Source organism: Nothoprocta perdicaria, unplaced genomic scaffold (assembly GCF_003342845.1).
Source record: "Nothoprocta perdicaria isolate Ctin4 unplaced genomic scaffold, notPer1 scaffold_1, whole genome shotgun sequence".
Classification (NCBI taxonomy): domain Eukaryota; kingdom Metazoa; phylum Chordata; class Aves; order Tinamiformes; family Tinamidae; genus Nothoprocta; species Nothoprocta perdicaria.
In genome coordinates this window covers 12,422,745-12,442,887 of record NW_020454093.1, presented here as the reverse complement: position 1 = coordinate 12,442,887, position 20,143 = coordinate 12,422,745, and the positions used below count along the sequence as shown (strand labels likewise).

At 38.4% G+C, this 20,143-nt stretch overlaps 1 protein-coding gene across 1 annotated transcript in view; it reads left to right on the top strand.

Moving 5' to 3' along the window:
* The window catches only part of GHR (growth hormone receptor), a 103,646-nt gene that overhangs the window by 20,733 nt on the left and 62,770 nt on the right, over positions 1-20,143 (top strand). Inside the window, exon 2 of the mRNA XM_026037715.1 lies at positions 7,298-7,382. The gene's annotated coding sequence lies outside the window, so the exon portion shown is untranslated. The remainder of the gene's footprint in view (positions 1-7,297; positions 7,383-20,143) is intronic.

Genomic DNA, 20,143 nt, shown 5'->3' with positions numbered 1-20,143 from the left:
GTTCAAAAGATAGATTCATAAATAGTAACTAAAGGCTGCTTTGGTATTTTAGTCTGACTTTGTGTGGTAATTTTGATACAAAATTCATGAGCTCTTTGGAGAAAAGTGTTCATTGCAGTGAGAAGCACTTGCCAGTTTCTCACATCACCCTTGCAAGTGGAGTCATTGTTAACTGTTTATTTCTTTTTTTAGATCTCTGAGTAATCACCCAGCAAAGTAAGAAATATTCCATAAAAGGGTCAAATCATTGATCTCTCACAGAAGCTCAAAAGAAGTTGCCAGTCATAAAATACAGTCACTCCAGGATAATCAGTGAGACTAAGAACTTAGCATTACTCAGGTTACAAAGCACTATATAGACTGCGTAAATCTTCAAGTATCTACATGAGATTTCTGGACTATGTATTGAAATGATACTTTCATTTATATAACCATTGTTATTCATTTTCAGTCTGAAAGTGTTATATTGTATAATTCATCCTGCCCTGGCAAACTAACTGTTGTCCACTGTTCTGATTCATTATTTTTGGCAAGGCAGACAGCATTTGCCAGAGCTGTGAAGAACAAGTTGAATTCAAATTTGTCTGAAATGTGCTATTTTAAAGCAATATTTCTTTTCAGTAGGCCTATTTTTGTTTATCTGTATAGATCATATATTTTCATTTTGTGCTCAGTATTTTATTAAAAAAAAAAAATCGCGGTTAGGCTTTATTTCAAAAAAAAAAACTTTATTTTTTCTTTAGACCTGATGCAGAATTATTTATGGAAATAATTACTTGACAAAAATCTTTTCAAAGTTTCACAGTACAACAAAATGAAAGTCTTGATCCCTTAGTCTATATACTTAAACACTGACAAGATAAGTCAGAGCTTCATTAAGTTAATGATTCAGTAATTAAAATGAAGGATTCAGGGGAAAGGCTTAGAATAATATATAAAGCATAAATGAAGTCTGGATTAAGTTACTATTAAATGGAAGAATAGTGAATCATGAATTGCARTTGTATAAATGCACGTGCTTTCTGCTGTGAGAGCAATGATTTATGCCCAGGAGCATTCACTCCCACTCGGTTACTGTCAGCATTAATTATTTCATTATGATGGAAACTTCTGAAATGATCTGATGTGGAAGAGAAATTTTAAAACAAATCAAAATCTCTTTGCTTTAAGTTTTCTTACCTTATGTGTGGGGACGAAGTTTGGGAGTATGGATAACCTGGAGCAGCCCTTTACGGAGGCAGTTATATTTAGATCCACGTTAGTAAACATATAATAGAGATGCAAAAAAACCTGCAGGTCACATTCTTAATAATATAATTTATGGTCAAATTGTAAGTGTTTCATGAGGAAGTTATTAGAGATTATCTGATTTGGCATACAGTGATTGTCTTCAGGGATGCCTTTGTAATATCTCAGTACTAGAGCAGGAAGAGGAAGTTCTCTGTGTTTCTTTTCATTGAAAGATCTGCAAGAGTTCATTTAATTCTGCTTTGGCATTACTCAGCACGTCTCTCGTGTGAATTTGTACCTGTATATAAATGGGAGAACTACTAAGAAATATATAGGTTGCCTAAAAGTATATTAAATTTATGTTGTGTGTATAATAGTATAGTCTAATATTACGTACAAGCTGGAAGCTGTCTGAGTACAGGCATCAGCGCTGCTGCTGCCAACTGCTGCAAGTAGGCCTCTCTGAATTCCTGAGTCTGCCTTGGGATTGTTGATCTAATATTTTTAGAAGAGAAAACAAGCCTAAATCAGTGGAGAAATAATTGGCTGAAAACGTGAATTGCACAAGATTCATATTCTCACTTGGCGCCTCAGAGAAAACACACATTGAAGGAATGAATTCTCCATCCCAGGATCGTCTTAATTTTGACTCTCCTCCTCCCAACAGAAATACTCCYGCCACACACGTTTTCTGTTCCCTAGTTAGCTGCATGTAAAGAAAGTTCAATTTTTGATGTTGATGCTCTTACAGTTGCCTCTGCTTCTCATCAGATAGGCAGCACATTACCAGTGCCATGGTCATGAAGACCCCGAGCAGGGTAGCGTGCATGCACATTGCTGCACTGTCTGGAGGACCTGCCCTTGTGAGCACGAATGTCTTGGGTGCTCACTTGCTCTCTTGTCATTATTAAGTAAACTGCCTAAACTCTTTGAGAGAAGTAAAATGGTAAAGTAGCTTAGTTAACATTTGGCAATGTTTCATTTGACTGGGAGCCATGCTGTGGAGCCTGTAAAGCCAGTCATTTAAAAATGAAGTTCTATAATAATGTTTAGGATAGCAGCTGCAGGGCCTAATGGCGAAATTACATTCAAACGTAACAGTGATGGAGATTAAGGTAATAATAGCAAACTTACTTCATCTCCCTTTTTGTCCTCAAGAGCTGTTTCCTAAAGTATTAATAACACCATTTTCAAAAGTAGGGAGAAAATGAGCACAAGCGGCTGTAASTTTTTCCAAGTTGCATACTAAGATACCAGTAAGATTAAAATAAAGTTTGTATCTCTCAGCTTTAAGTATCTCTTTGCTTTAAGTTCCATGTTGTTCAGCTCTAAACTGTTCATCCGCTGTGGTGATCAGTCATTAGCTTTTTTTTTGATCCAGTAAAGTTTGCTTGTAGGTTTCTGTATTAACATTTTTGCTAAATCCATCCATGTGCTGTGTTTTTTTTCTTAGAGTAGTGATTACTTTGGCAGCATACATTTACTAGGTGACTCTCTTGATATTCTTTATTTCCTTATGGAAAGATGTTTTCTTCTCCCTTCTTTCCGGTTCCACTTATCCTTGCAGTAGTTTTCATTTTAGCTAAAATTAAACAACTGCTTTCCTCCTTTTCCTATTTTCTSTGTGTTTTATTTGAATATTTTTAAATATATAATCAAAAAGGGATGGGAAATGATGAGAGGAGAAGGAATAATATTTAAAACCTAGGCCTTCCAGTTTTGTAGAAATTATCTGAAGCTTTTAAGAGATGACTAGTTTACCCTGAGTCAACAGTGTCTTTTGTTTACAGAAAGACAAATATAGCAGAATGTACAAAGTTGTGAGACAACTATGTGAAATACTCATTTCAGCTTAGCATTCTCTCTGAGGCTTTATCAAAGCTATTTCGAACTTGAGCTAACTGGAGACAGTCCAGAGGAAAGCTATGAGAATGATCAGAGGTCCAGAGAACTTGACTGAAAGAACTGATGTTATTTCATTTACAGAAGAGCGCAAGTGTAATATCCTTTGAATAGTCAAAGGACTGTGCCTTTTTACCAAAAAAAAAAAAAAAAAAAAAAAAAAAAAAAAAAAAAGGAAGAAAAATTAAAAAGGGGAGAGAGAGAGAGAGGGGAAGTGGTTAAATTGCATCAAGTGAGGCTTGAAGTACATATTGGAATAGGCTACTTAGAGGCAGGATGGTCAAGCAATGGGATAAATTGCTTGGAGAGATGGTGAAATCTTATTTCTTTATTTTCCGTGTTTCTATTTTTAATTCTTCAGTGTATCTCCTGCCTCATTAAAAAGCAATCTGATATCAGTAGCTTCTCCCTCATGTAGGTTATTACTAATTGAATAATCTTTTTTTCTTTAAAAAAAAAATGGGAGGGATTATCTTGATTATAAAAAGGTGTCCCAGACTTTAAATAACATCCGTAGCTCTTTGCTTTTTTGAAATTGGTTAATGTGTGAACTGGCTTCAGGGAGATCTGGCTGCAGTAATTCCATAATACTTTTTTTTTCCCCCTCCGGTTGTACTTGGTTTTTCCCTGTTAATTTATCAGGAAAACTTTCATTTTATGCAGTTAGGATGTGAGCCAGAGTTTCAACTGGTAGTGCTTTGTTTTTCCTGCCACTTACATCTCTAGATACTTACCTAAGTAAGTWTCTATGATGCAGGTTTCTTTGTGACCCATGAAAGTGTAGTAATCCCTGTATTTGGCCTTGGACTGCAGTGCTGACCTCTTAAGCTATCCTGTCCAAAAACATATTTGTAAGCATAATGCAGCACAAAACATAAAACTATGCATGCCAAAAGAAATACTAGTTGTTACTCAGCTTAATGCTGCTAAGAAAATGTTCTGGTTATTATTATATCAAAGAGGCAAAGATTGCCAAATCTGTAAGAACAGAAATGTGGTCCAGTAAAAGACTTAAACCTTGAAAGGTTTACTGGATTTAATGAGAGGAGTARTGAGTGCATACAGGGGCATTGAAGCCTATGTAAATCCCAGACATTCAAGCTAAGTGGTGGTTTAGTTTTGGTCAGSCCTCTCCCTAGGGAGAAGATGCCTGCACAGACAGATACCCAGTGGAGAATTGCATCCTGTCTGCCTTAAAACTGACAGCAGAGCAGTGTTGGGAAACTCTGTGTGTGTGTGTGTATATACATACATACATATATATATATATATATATTTTTTTAAGAGGATTTACAAGTTTGGGTCTTTCCTTACTTAGACAAAAGCCAAGACAAAAGGTCTGTTGGCATGCTTGGGAGCAGGTCACTATTCCAGTTTTTCCTTTTCTAGCAGGTTAGTTTGTGAGCCATTTAAGGAGATCTAACGGGCACAGATCTCTGGTGGAATCCTGAAATGCCAATAAAGAACTAAGCCTATTAATAAGTTCGGGAAGCCAAACTAGTCCTGAATAGTCCCTGTTTTAACTCAGTGCTGCAATCCTTTTATTTGCCACATGAGTTCATTATGATAATTAGAATTAAAAAAAAAAAAAAAAACCACTTGTGTAATCTATTCATACAAAACTATGTTCTTTTGTTGAAGATGATGTTCTTCCAAGATCAGTGGAAGTGGCTGCTTGCCATATAAACATATATCGTGTTACTCTATGTGCAGTGCTGCCTCTCTCACACGTACTGGCGTGGCAGAGCCAAGTACAAATACAGCTGTCTTCATGTTTGCGTGGCCCGTCCTCAGCTGCAGCCCTGCAAATGAGCACGGGCTCTGCATGCGGTCTGCGTGCTATCACCACTTGCTACCAAGAGTGAAACAAAATGTTCCGAGTACAATTAGGTAAACTGAAATTAGGACATTTCCCTTCTGTTGCCCTTCAAGTAGCTAAATCTTTTTTTGCTGTTGAGTGGGATTTCAAAATATCTTGGAAAAGCTACTGGAATATTTTCTCCCTTTGCTTTTGTAGTAGGAGTCTGATTTTGTCACATGGAGATCATTTCCACTTGCTAATATCCTACCAAGTGTTTTGAAACAGGAATTTGTCAGTAGTCCTTGTTAGCTCATTTCAGTCAACAGCTGCCTTAGATGTTATTACTTCATTGCAGTCAAAGCTGCCCCTTCATTGTTGAAAAAGAGAATTGTGGCTTATTTGTCAGTCATTTTTCTGTGGGGTTAAGAGTTCTTCTGAAAAGCACAAATCCAATCAATGTTAGAGGCCTCACAGAATTATGTATAAATTGGACAAGAATAAGACCCTCAACCTTACAAAAAGTGAGCAAGGTCTTTCTGAAAAACAGAATGTGAGAACTTGTGTGTTTGTGTTTATGCTGTAAAGCCCTTTTGTGTAATGTATTATCCAGCCCTCTTATATAATGATACTAATCATGAGAGATGCCTGCTTACAGATTTCACTTTGACAAAGAACACATAGAATAACTTATTTTAACCTTAATTGATGTTGCATATTTTTTTTGCTTTTGCCTGGAAAATACCTTCTCTTATTTGCTGATGTATGTATAATTTTTAAAGAAGTCAAGGTTCAAGGATTTTTGTTTAGATGATTTTTATTTCTATTGCTTTTTTTAAACGTTATTAGAGGTTTCACTTAACCTTTTACCATTGCAATGAAGGAAGACTTCTGAGAAATATGATGAAGTTTTCACTCTCAACCTATTACATTTTGCATTCAGTTCTTTGTTGTTTAGAGATCTGATTGTGTATTAAGAATACATAAGCAAGGCAGAAAATTTTATGGTTGTAATTCAGATTTTCTGCCTCTTTGTTAAGCCATTTCTAGCACTTCATCGAGGAAAACACTTATTTAAAATATTACCACYTTAGCCTAGTTCAATGTGGTCCTTGCATTTAGTTTCAATGTAGACAACGTTTCACTACATGTTATTTATGTTTATTCCGCAGACTGCTTCCTTTTTCTGGTTATTTGAGCCTGATATTGTGAGATACGATTTTTTTTTAGTGTCCCATAGGTCTCACAGTCCCACCCAACAGAAACTACATTTCCGTGAGTTACTCCATTGCTGTCAGCACTGTAGCTAACTTAGTAAAATACTTGACAAAGCTGACAAGGAGATCAGAGAAATTACTCTTGGTAGTACAAACAAGCACCCTTCTTGAAAAAAACTCTTGTCACAAAATGGTTGAGGTTGGAAGACACTTCAGGAGATCATCGAGACCAGCTCTCCTGCTCAGGCAGGGTGAATCAGTCATCTATGCATCAAAATTGTCATTGCTTATGTGCTGAGAACCAACTAAGTTTTTTTTTTTTTTTTTTTTTTTTTTTACGTTACTGACTTTGCTGGAAAAAAAGGAAAAAAACGCATTCCCTTCTTCCCTGGATCTGTCCCTTTTTTTGAGTTAGAAAAATGGATCCTTCCATCTTTGGAAAAAAGCAGCCTCCTATGTTGAACTTGTGTGTGTGTGTGTGTGTGTGTGTGTGTGTGTGTTTGTGTTCCTAATTTAAGATCTTTTTAATGCTACTCTGCCAACTGTGGCGGTTAGAAATATGCCTAGGAATTCTGAACATAGCAAATGCTGTACTTTTTTTGTACTTTTTTTTTTTTTTAACGGCTTGCCATCTTCCTGTGACTTCTACATACTGTCATTTCAGAGGAGAAGGAAGTATTACTTTATCGAAGTTAGCAACTTATAGCTTACTATGCTAAAATTTTGTTTTCTAAAGTAGTATGAGTCGAATACTACYTGCACAAACATTGTCATTGGTGATCAGGAGTTTTCTTCCAGTCCAGCTGGTTTATATCTTAGATGTATGCAGAAAAGTAGTGTTGATCAGTCTCCGTGTCTTCTCCTGGCCCCTCAACTCTGTGTTGGTTCGGTTTAATGTCAAGGTTAGCGCGGGGCGCTGCGGTGGGCAGGGTGCCAGGCCGGGAGCATCCCGGGCCGCGTGGCCGCCTGAGTGAGCGCCGCAGGTGGCTCCATTGTTCGGGCCCGGCGYGTGGCCTCTCCTCAGGCGGCCTTTCCTCATGCAGGACACTGTCGGGACACCCCTTACAGCTCCAGTACTGTGTTTTTGCTCCATCATGACCTGTGTTGTGCCTCAACTCCTCTGTTTTCTGTTTTTCCTGCTTCTGTGTAGGTGCTGGGATGGCTGGAGGTGGTCACGTTTTGCAGTTGATCTGAGGGACGTGTGAAGCATCATCTGTACCCCGCTGACATTTGAGGTACTGTGATAACCTCAGTTTACCTGCAAGTAACTTTATATATACATGTTGACTAAGCAGAGCTGTTGGATTGAGTCCTGGCATGCCCTGCAGCTAGTCCTCCCCATTCCTGTGCTCCATTCCTGCAGAGGGTGGTATTGGTAATAGGCAGGATACAAAATTCCCACCGGGAACCTTAACTCTCTCATATTCCACCACACAATAGAAATACTTGAATTAAATCTTCAAGCTTATTCTACTGAACGTTAATGGCTATCCTTCGAGATAAGGGACTTTGAAATGGTTTAGTTCCTAAAAATCTTTTTTCTGTGGGTTAATTTTTAAAATTTTATTTCATGAGACCTTTCCTGTTGTAAAGTTACTGAACATGTTCATTGCCTGACATTTTCAATCCATAATATTGAAACAAATGGAATTTTTTTTTTTTTTTTTTTTTGCGTGGAACAAAAGCTTGAAAATACTTATTGTCATGTTCTGTGTGACCAGCCTTGATTTAAATGATGCTTTAGTGATATCCAGTTTGAACGCATGAATTGGTCTGATTTATTTCTAGAGAGTATTCGTATGAGTTTAATACGATTACAGTAGACTGTAATCGGACTGCAGAAATATAGTGTGAGGGATCTAGACTTGTGATTGATTATGGCCTGGAACTGGAAAGCTGTCATCTAGGCATAAGCAATGTAAAATTTTACACAAGATTTTACAGCCAGCTTCTGTGTACCATATAAGTTTTATGCAACTTGGCTAGCTACTTCTTTCTGTCTAAGCATATATAAATGTTATTATATTAAACAGAGGAGAAATTCTATATTTTGTTTGCTTTGGTTGTGATAGAATATAGGCAAAACTTGCTACCCATTGTCCACATTTTTAATGTTTCCATGATTACATGCTTGAACTCTGTATGTATTTATTGTACCATAAAGCTGTGCCCCAGAGCCTTATCTAAGGATTATGTGATCAGTTTAAGAAAACTAAATGATCAAAATAGTGAAAACTTGCCTATTATTTATGTACGTAAAGTAGGCTTAACCTACAGTCTAAACTAATGCTAACCTAATGCTGCATTACTAAGGGATACTTTTAACCTTCCAAGCATGACCATGTTTGGAAATTGATACTGGATTTCTGGATGGTAAAAATCACTTCTTGGAGGCTTTTTCTTGTGGCATTTTCTCCCTAACTCCACTTGACTAACTAGTCTTAGAGAACATTTTGGCACAGGGAACTGATTTTCTCCAAGGATGAGGTGATCATAAGGAAACGGAGATTATGTTGATCAGATATTTTAAAAATTACATACCTATAACTTGCCTTATCTATGCTAAATTAAAGATAAGAACTGAAAATGTGATAACTGTTCCCAAGTATATCCATTAATGGCCAGCCTTTAGATATTTACCTTTTAATACAYCTTTGGCAGTAGCTGCCCTATTTACTGTTTTACTGAACACCTATTTACCAGTTTATTGAAAGCAGTTCTATGAAATTGAGGCATGTTATGCATTATGCCCAATGGGAATGTTAGTCTGTGCATTTTCTAAACTGAGATTAATGAAGTGTTCTACTCTAAGGAATTCATTTTCCTAAATCAACATGTACTATTCTRTCCTTAGAAATTAAACAGATATATGCATACTTCAAGTCTGCGATATTAAGAGTAGCCATAGATGGGGCAAAAATAATTTGTGTCTCATTGACATTTGCAAAGCAAATGGCAGATAACACATGAAGTACAGCTTTAAATAGATTTTGACAGTGTTGGTAGTTCTGCTGAATATGCTGGAAAATTAATATTTGGCTGAAAGTAGCAGAGGTGTTTGAGAAATAACTGCTCTAAAATTCCAGTAACTGCAGTTTCCTTTGCTGGTAACACTTAYCCAGCTCCTGAGTTAGCACGATTCTCAGTTTTTTCAAATGAAGATCAGCTCATTTTCTTCCTGTGGAGCACAAGGTGCAGAGTACAGAGACCATTTGTGGTGCTGTGTGTGCTTGAGGAATGCTAAGGGAATGGAAATAAAGCTGATCATTTGCTCCACAATTTGGAGAAACTTGTTGGCTTATCCAGGGGAAAGAACCTGCCTAAAATCGATAGTTGGTGTGCATATGTTATATTGACAATAAATATATCTATCAGTTCAGTGCTGTAATACTTTTCTCATCAGACAGCTTTTTTGTCTACCATAAGCTACCATAAGCCATTACGTCCATTAGCTTGAAGCTGGGATCAGATCCACATCCTGATTGCTAATGTTACAAGAAGACTAAAAAAGTATATATTCTTAATTATTTAAAAACAAAGGCTTTTTTTGGCCTTATGATTGTTCCTCATAATTTTGCTTTATCAATTCATCATGCTGATTGAAGTGTTTAGCTTCAGAATCAGTTCTGAATGAGTCGAGCAAAAAGGTATTATGGCTGTTWTGAGGATAAGTTACAGAGGCAGTCATATTTTAGTAACAAATATACATGAAGTGGAAGTGAACTAAGGGAGTAAGTGTAAAAGTATACTCCCCCAATTATACTCTTTTTTTTAAGTGCGAATATTCTGTATTCCTTCTACTTCATTCCATATGCACTTCTACTCTCACTGTCTACTATTTTTAGCTCTTACAGAAGTCTAGCTAAAATATTTCATAAATATTCTGACTGAGATTTTTTTTGTGAAATTAGAATAGATCTTTCAGGGTAACTACACCACACTGAACCTGCAAGAACAATCAGATGAGCATGCAGGGGAACCTCTCCTCCATGCAGTTGTATTTGCGTTAAAGCTGCAAACCAGTAAAAAGTTTTGCATTGCAGATATTGCTATAAGGTTTATTGCCTGTGACTAGTTAAAATATGTCAGGATGGGCCAGTCTTTGCAATGGTATGTGAGGACTAAATCTGGATTTTGGAAAGAATTCTGTCGATCAGATAGGAAAACTGGAGTATTCAGGCCTCTCCCACTGCTTTTAAGAGCTATAGCCTTTAAGCAGAATAGCACTGTCTGGCACTTTTTTGTGAGCTATACATCTGGTTAATGAACTAAATGTCAATAAAAACTTATTTAAAGAATGATACAATACTTCAAGAAAGTGCTAGCCCTTTTCTCATATGTCGTTTTTTCCTACACAGCTCTACCATCATCTCTATAATATAGCTCCTATGAACAGCTGCTTGTTACCCTATTAAATAACTTTCAGCCATACCAGTAAACAAAGTGTACAATACCCAWCTAGACAAATTCTTCTTGGAAAACGTAGCTCTCTGTTTGTTCGTTTGTTTTTTTTCTGAATAAACTGCTTGCTTAAACATGCACAGCATGATGCATATTTTCTACCATTTCTGCAGCATGGTACCTCAGCATTTCAGTTCCAAAAATATTTTTAAGATCTGGCCTCAAACGTGTATGTAAGTATACACAGCAGTATCTAGAGTAAGAACTGTAGCAATTATCAAGAATTATCAAGAATTATCAATTATCAAGACTTAAGCTTTATATATATTTTAATAATTTAAGAMTTAAAATTTAATAAGCTTTTGTCCTCCCACTATGGAAAAAAAAACAAGAAGGAAATTAAAACACAATCATAAGAGCTCTTCAAGTTCCACATTTTGGAGACTTTTYTACTCTGGAAGGGTACATCTGTTGGGTGCCTCCCTGGCAGTTGGGCTATTCATGAGAAAGCTGCCTAACCCACGATTTATGGGTTTTTGTTCTTTGTATTTTTTTTTTCCCCACAAGTTGTGTTGTAGAGTGTGACTGAGGTTGGAGGACAGCCTGCCTTCCTAGGGAGACAGCAAATCAATTCCAAACCATCTGAAACTAGACTCCTGTTGCCCAAGAATTTAATTTAGTAGACTACCAAGTAATCCTGCAATTAATTGTTCTTTGCAGCCAGTAGGACAACTAACATCTGGATTCATTTTCTAAACTATGAAAAGTCTATGAAGTTTGAGGGTGGATTTTTATACATGTGGTGAGGGTACCTTGTGTGAACTTATATTTAGAGCCAGCTGTGAATGTGGCAGGTCAGGTCTTAGTAATCTTTGCACACTATCTCTTTTAGAATGTGCAATAGAAACAAAAGCAAAATATCTTACTTGAATGAACTCTACCGAGCCATAATTCCTCTCAGTGTACAAGCTCAGTCACCTGTTATCACTTCTGCTTGCTGAAGGCAAACCTTTATGCAGCAAGTGAAATGAAAATCAGGACTAATTTGTACGCCAGACTAATTTGAAACTCAGTGCTCCATCTACTGTGATATTCTGTTGTTTTAATAATGTTGGGATAAATGATAACCTTGGCACATGTGATTTATGGAAGACTTCCCTACACTTTGTAATAGAACCTGGGGCTAATCAGTCTCCTTATATTCACTGCGAATTACACATTACATGCRTGGTTCAAATGTGATTGTGTCATACACATTTTGGGAGTAGATGATATCATTAATAGCTTTTAAATATATATGTATATATGTATCTTACATAGATATATATATCTTACATATGTATAGTTGAACATTTTTTTTGCAAATGGGGACCTTTTATCTCTCCAAAAATAACATTACCAGTGATATTAATCCTAAAATGTGTAAGAACTCTCCAAAAGGGACAATGATACTCTTTCCCAAGTAAATGAAGAAACAATGATTCCACTTGTATGCAGAAAGTTTCCAAGCATGATTATATGAGTGAAACTAAAAAGACTGCAGTTTAGTCCAGCAAGGCCATGTATTGAGTAGGATGATATAAATAKGCTGATTAGAGGGAAGAGAGCCAGTTGCTCAAAGTGTTTTGCTGACAAGTGCATGTGAAAGGAGCATCGCTCTGTGTTTCAGTATGGAAGTGSATGAGGCAAGGATGCAGTTCAAACTGCAGGAGAATTAAGCTTTAAGAATTAAGTTATGCTTCATATGGAATTTATTTTTGTGACTAGCCCTGACTAGCCCTCACAAAAGCAGTATGAGTATGAGCAGTAACTCTGGTGGTGGTAGATAAAGGATTGTGCTCTCAGCTGTTCCTCAAAGCAGATAGATACCTTGTAAATTTTGTCTGTAAACATGTCCTTAGTCATTGCTCTGTAAAACGGAAGTGACAGATATGGGAAAATKGGGAAATGTGAACATACTGGTCCATTTCAATAAAAAGGAGTCGAATCTACTCCAAAATTTCACTTTCTTAATTGCACCCCTGATGGGCTGGTGAAGGAGAGGGCATCCAGAAGCAGACTTGCTCTTCCCCCACCAGGCATGTGTTGAATAGCTCTTCTGTTTATAATGCAAGTTGCAGAATATCTCTTCTTAATTGATTTTTCACCTGTTTACTAATGTGTCCTGGTAGGGGAAACGATGAAAGGAGATGCTGTTCATCCCAGCSCTGCTCCTCATTGTGAAATGGTTAATGACACTTGGCCTCACTGTAGATTGCTTCACGATTTGCAAATCAAAAAGACTGTTTGAAAGCATTAAAAAAAATCTCTTTTAGATACAGATTTGGTACATTTCCTTTAATATTGATATTTAGTTTCTTAGTTGGGGGAGGGGTTCTTTGAAGAAACGTTAGGTGATCTGAGGAACCTCTTTCAATTTCAGTTAAAAATTTCTAATTATAACATGTCATCTCCCTTTGCCTTTCTTATTCTAAAGTATGAACTTCCTTACTGAGCCATGCTAACTGCAAGTGTCCCCTTGGAAGATTAACTGGATGATTGTAATCTTCACTAGCTCTTAATAGGTCACTAAATCTAGAGATTACCATGCAGGGCTGGTTGGTTTATTGCCCTTAAAAGAAGTCAAGTTGGCTTGATGACCTGCTGTGCAATTAACATCTCTACTTCCTTAATAAATATTCTGTCATCGAAATATTTTCTCATCTCAACAAAATATATTCTTATTGAAATATGACATATTCTCATATGTGCAATACTCCATAAAGATATACTRCAAACTTGCTCTTTGGGTATTTTAATATGCAGATCTTACTGCAAGTAGAGGGAGAAGTGAACTGACATTTTAAAATTTTATCAAAGGTCTGGGGGAGACATCAGCTCTTCTTCAGGAGTTGCTACTTACCTTATGAAAACTTGTTTTACTGATGCTGTGTGTGGAAGTACTGAGTAATATTCTTCTCATGCTGTAACATTCAGCATCTTTCAGCTTTGTTAGTTTATAACAACTACATATCTAGCTCATAATMTTTTTATATGGCTATTGCAAATGTTTTATGCAATTGTTGAATGCACTAGGCTACTTCTTGGTAGTTGTGCACCGACTTGAAGCAGCAAATCAGGGGGGAATAGGGCCAGGGTACAATGCTAATATGATTTTACAGGAGAGACTGGAAGGCATTCCACATATTGGTTCTCCTTATCTAATGTGGCTGGTTTTTTTTTTTTTTTTGTTTTTTTTTTTTGCTATGAAACATTTTAAACACAATTTTACTTGAACTGATTTGAAAAGATTTGTTGAACAGATGCTTAAACCAGACTTAAAGTTAGTTTCCATACATAAATTACAGATGTAAATTAAATCTATTGATTAAATCATTTTTTAAAGTGATAGATACTTCCAGATACAAAAAGTTGTGTCAATTTAATGCACTGTTTACAGCTGTACCTTTTGCCAAGCCGATTAATCTTTATATGCTGGCCAAGCAATAGAAAATGATGCAGATAGCAGCATGTGAAGGTTTTTATGCTCCTCTCTGTGGATGACCAATGTAAATATGTGACTACTTTGACTCAGAAGTGTCCATCCTGAAATCCTGCCAAAATCCTGTGCCTGTGAGCTACCCGCTTTCGTTTAATCCAGTAGTTAAGTCAATAACTTCCGCAGTGCTGTACAAGCCTTGTAATGCAGTCKTTAATCTGATTTGCAGCACATGAATAATTTAGCATGTGTTAGACCACATAACTCATTTGTCTCATAGTAATAAGCTGTCAAGTAGTTGCATTAGTCTTAGGATAAGTACCAGGGTCTTGAACTTGAGTTTTATAACTTCATGGAGATATTTTCTCAGGACAAAAAAAAAGATTTTATGTAAATACTACTGAAAATTAAACCCCATTGAGAATTTTTTGGGAAGATCTTCAGGAATACAGCCTCTGTGATCTGAAAGGCAGTTTGACATTCAAGGTTATTAAAAGAAATTGGGGATGCTTTGTTCAAAGGTATTAACTACAACCAAAATCTATTTTATATGAAGTCAGCAGGGGCTTCATTTGTAGCATGAAATTTCTGTTGCAGGAGCTGACCCTATCCACGATCAGCCAATCGTGTCATAGAACATTTCCAATTCTACTACCTTATTATAAATTCTTTAGATTATGTAGCATTCTTAATGGTACAAAACTGCCTCTGTTCCATGCTTCTAGTCTGCCACAAAGATGAGCYTTTTAATAATCCTCAAATTGGTGTCAAACCCTGCATAAGAATTGCRGTTTTATGTCAGAGACCTTCATTGTTTAGCAGCGGTGCGTTTTTTACTTTTTCCCCTGGAAAGTTTCTTTTATTTGCAGTGAGTAATCTTTGTTTCAGTGATTTAGTGATATTATTCCTGGTTCTTTTCATATCCTGGACTTCCACACAGACTAGGTGAATGGAATGCTATTCATATCAATTGAGACAATTTGTTATTTCTGCTTCTTAACACAGCTGAGTCTATAACACTGACAAGGATGCTATAAAAACAGGCATTCATCCAAGTGCTGCCGATGACTCAGTCAGACTGTAATATCAGCTCCCAAGGAAAGAAGTCTTTAGGCCCACAGCCCTTTCAGACTGTGTTGGGCTGGAGGGCTCCAACTCGTTTCATCTGCAGAATGACTCTGTTCTATTGGCATTCAGTGGAATGAGRATAAGCAGGCGAAGCAATTTCAGCTATGCATATTGAGCCAAACCTGTCTGTATTACAGTATGCACACACTGGAGGAAGATTTTCTGTTGGTAGCACAAATYTTGCCGTGAGTTCACTTGTGAGAAGTATACACACTGCAAAGATAAGTAAAAGCCTAAAAGCAGTTTACTAGGATATTTGTGTAAGTATCACATACATTTATGTAAGGCTTACAGCACAGAACTCAGTACAGCACAGAACTTGAGAGCCTGGTTTAATATTTTTTTTTTCCAGCAATCTTAGTTATTTGATGATGGAATATTTTTGTGTGTTCATACATGTTGTAAATTCTTGTGTCCCTTCCTACAAAAAAAAMCCACTAACCTAAAAAAACTGCTGCAAAAAAAACCACCTTTGGTTCTGGAATACATGTGTTCCTTTGGCAAGCAAGACTAAATTAAAGGAGGTTACAGGGGAAAAAATTTTCTCATATTTGGAGTTCAGTGAGTTAATGAAGATGGCAAAAGCAGAAATCCTTTCCTAGGCACAGTTTTAAAGAACAGAACAAAAAGGTTTTCTGTACTCTTCTATTAGTCTCAGCTTCAGGAGCRATCTAAACCTAAATATTTTACCTATAAAAATAAGTTTTGCTTAACAACAAAACTGCTGTGACTTGCTGTGGGTTTAACATGCTACTCTAACCAGAGTAGACGGAAACCGTTCTGTAGGATTTCTCCTTTTAAAGATTTTCCGAGCCTTTTTMCTCCTGTCCGTACTGACTCTATTTATGTCCCACTGGAGAAGAGTTGTGTTTAAATTCACTTGTGATTGACCATACTCCAACATTACTATAGAAAATGGCCAAGAAGTTTTTTTCTAATCCTTTTTATAACTCCTGGCTCCCTTTCTCTACTGAAGCAATTAGCCTGAGCTGACCTCTAGCCAAATGTTCCTGTGGTCAGGTTTCAGCTGCCTTGAGGACAGTCAGCTGTTGTAATTTTTTTCTGGTTTTAGCTCTCTTCCTTCTTGCAGGCTTCAAGAGTTGGGTAAGATGTAGTCTATTATTCCTTAGAATAACATGAATTATGGACACTGAAAATTTTTGTGCTGTTAAGCAACAGGGACTTAGTGGCATTTGTCTTTCGTCATGTACAGGAGTAGATGCTACTGGTCGCGTGTTACTAGACYGTAAAAGATCTGTTTTCTCCTAAAGCTGATGAAAAGGAAGAAGCTGTGTCTGCTAGGTTAATTCTGCGTCCTCTAAACAATACTGTTCTTGTTGGCAGCGGGCTTGCACGAGTGGTTTTTGAGGAACAGCAGTGGACTGTTACAAAATAGATACGTGAGAATATTCTGCAGACAGTAGTTGTCTACTGATGGGGGATATGGCACTTGAGAGGAATCTTCTCAGAAATTTTCTTCTTTACCACTGAAAGCAGTATTGTGGTGGGGTAACTTCTGCTTTGGAACAGATTTTTCTCCCTGGAGAACCCAGTTTAGTTGCCTTTGGGGGCCTTGGCYGTACAGCACACCCTTGGCCCCAAACACTCCTAGAAGTGGTAATCTTGCCTGCAGCTCTGCTGGGCTCTGTGTAGGCACAGAAAGGCTGCAGAATCCCCAGGGCTTCACAGCTCTTGCAGATCCTGTAGATCCCTTTGCCTGTGGAAGATCTTGAATATGAACCCAGTCCATGGGCTCTGGCCCTGCGCTCTGATGTGGGTAGTGTGGGACCTCCTACTTCCTGCCAAAAGATGATGTGCAGCCCGTCTGTATTTTAAGGCAAGAATGGTCACTATTGACTTGCATGCTCCAAGATGGAGCATTTCTGGTCTTCCACAGAAGCTGCACTTATTTCTGTATAGCACTTTGCTGAAGGAAAAATGAGAGATTAAGCAGGGATTTTGATGAACTTGAGAGTTCAGGAACCTAAGTTCACTCAGTGCCCAATTTCATTCAGCACTAAATGTTTTGGTCAAGGTCTGTGACTAAGCAGGAAGCTGAAATGGTCAGTATAGCCTGCAAATGCTCTTAATCTCAAATATGTGGTAGCTGCTGCTGGAGGGGCCATCTGTCCTCTCCTCARCCCTGGCTGCTCATTCCCATGCCTGTGCTGTCCCCACGCTGCTCCCAGGGCGCATCTTTGTGGAGTCATACGAGATAAACGAGGTCAGCGAGCAGTTCTGTTACAATAAATGTTTATGGAAGTTTTTTGGCTGAATTARCTTCAACAATTTCCTGGTAGAGTTTATTGCATGTAGGTATGTAAACAAGTCTGTGAGCCCAAGCAAAAGCACAGTATTGGAATAGGATTGTTTTTGTCTGCTGCAGTAAAGCCTTATTCAAGTTTAAAATGATTGTTGAAGTCTGGGATTTCTTTCCAGGCTCTTGGGTTAGCACTCTGGCTGTCAAACCCCTCCTCCTCGGAGGAAGCCGAGGAGGCTCCTAGTCACAGGAGCAGACAGAGGGGAGGATATTCATGTCATGGATGGCCGTATACTAGAATTGATAGTGCTCTAGGTATGGAGTTCTTGGGTGTAATGTGCTTGTGAAAGCTGAAACTGTGTTCCCAACATGTTTTGAATGACTGATTCTATTAATGATTTTTATGGAGAAATCATGTTTTTTCTTCATACATCTGCCGTTAAGCAAGAATAAAAAGGAAAGTTGGGAGAAGACTGGTACAAAACTCAGCAGAGGTTGATGGAGAGAACTGAAAGGAGAAGCGTGGCTAGAAGGAGCCTGGGGCACATGAATATTGCCATACAGAGAGAGAGCAGAGGGACTGGAGGTAAAGTGGGGAAAAGAACATTGATTTCCTCTTCTACGGGTCTGAGCACAAAACTTTAGGGAGACATTTGGACTGGGAAATTGATGTTTGGGAATATCTGTGCTGAGAAGCACAGTCTGTTGGAGAAACACATTTTAAGAGAATTTTAAGAAATTTCTTTGTGCTGTGCAAAACCTCCAGTTGTCCACTGCATGACTGACAGGACGATATTTACCAGAGCACAGCTCCTTCTTGTCCCCAAAAGCAGTCAGTGCTCGTGTGGAGGGGCTGGAGAGGTTGAYAGGGTAGAAGGAGCATGAGAGGAGAGGAAGTAACAAATGCAAAAAACATTTCTGTATGAGATTTACGAGTAGAGGACAATAACATTCCCTTAAACAGGAATATACATGTAGAGATGAGGGAATGATCGATTTGGCTAACAAGAACGTGTTGTGCTTGGATGTAGCTGAGGGTTTGCCAGCGTGGCAGCCCTCTGGGAGCAGGGGGATGCCGGAGCTTTCTTGCAGCCCTATGCACTCCTACGGCTGCAGCCTTCCCTGCGCCTCCGTGCAGCTCCACAGGCTGCCTCCCTCGGAGCAGCCTCAGTCCCAAATCCTCACTAGTGTGCATCTAGTCTCACCATACATTTTCCTTCCTTCCTGTCCCCCTGGGAATAAGGGAGTGGCCCTTGGACCGACTAGTGTCTAGTTGGATGGGGTAGATGCTGCACAGCACTCATTAGGGATCCAGAGAACAGCTCCTCCACCTCTGCATACAGAGCAGCCCTGCTCCCTTCTGCCATGTGCCAACCACACCTGGCCGAAGGGTGTGCGGGACTCCAGGCTGGGAACCTCCAAGGCAGCGACGGTGTCAAAGCAGATGTGGTGGTGATGGTCTCTTGGTTTGTTTCTTCAGGGTCTAGGTTGAACTCGAAAGTGTGGTCGATAAATTTGTATTGTGTTTTGAAACTCACAAATTATTGAGCTGTTATGTGCAAGAAGATGTGAAAAATACCCTCTGATTTTCAAGTGTTATATTAAACAACATGAATGAGAAATCTGGAGTTTGCAATTATTACATTTTTTTTCTGTGGAGTGAGTGAATATGTTCTCTTGGGGTAATAAAATTTAAAAGAGGGAATTACCTTTTCTAGTGTTTTAGTAAATTTAGCATTTGCAAAATTTTTAAATGCTCTGTGTCTGTGTCTTACAATTGTCGATGAAATACAGACTTTGCTAACTGTGCTGGGTGTCTGCTGTTTAGGATCCAGTTTTGACAGCATCAGTTGTGTTAATGCTCATTTAACGATTGTTGCTCATTAGTGGACTTGGTTATCTGAACACTGCTGATTAAATCTCCTGTTAGATGAAGAAAGAAAATGTCCAATTWAAAARAAAAAAAAAAARAAAAAAAWMAAAGCAAAGCATGGTTTGTGGTACTTGCAGTAAGATCCCAAAGCGGAGCCGTGGCTGGATCCCTGCAGGGCTCGCTGGGCTGGGGTGCCAGCATTTCATGTCACGGAACAAGATGTTCAAGCATCATTTCAGCATTCATGCTCATTTGGGTGTATTAACTGTGCTTTTGAAGGTCTCCAGTAATCTCTGTGTTCCTCAGGCACTGTTGTAAACTGTCAGGTAGTAATCCATGTTTATGACTGTTTTTCCCTGCTACAGATGGACACTTTTTTTTTTTTTTTTTTTTTTTTTTGGGGGGGTACAGTTTTGTGCCCTCAAGCCCAGCATAGCCCAGGCTCTTCCCTTCTTTGTTATCAGAGCTAAGTGATAACGACATGAAAAAAACCCTGTCCGTCATACGGAATTGGGTGATGGGGTTGCAGGATGTGTGTTCTGCAAAGAAACTAGGTAGATTGAAGAAGGTGCTTTCTGGGGAGGTTGTGATGACTTGTGGAAAAGCCCTTGGGCCAGGGGCTGTGTGGTGAGCTGTGTGCATGTGCTCAGGACCATCGGAAGGTGCCTGCTCAGAAATGGCACCGATGGAAGTTTTCGGTGTGAAAACTGTCTGTGGCAGCCCCTGAGGCCAGGCCAGCGGAGCAGGGACACCGAGACTCGTGCTCACAGTTGCACCAAGCCAGCAGGAAGCAGAACAGAGGATTAGTCCAGATTAATTCCTGCTGTCACCTCTCCCTGCCCTCTCTGCTAAGGGA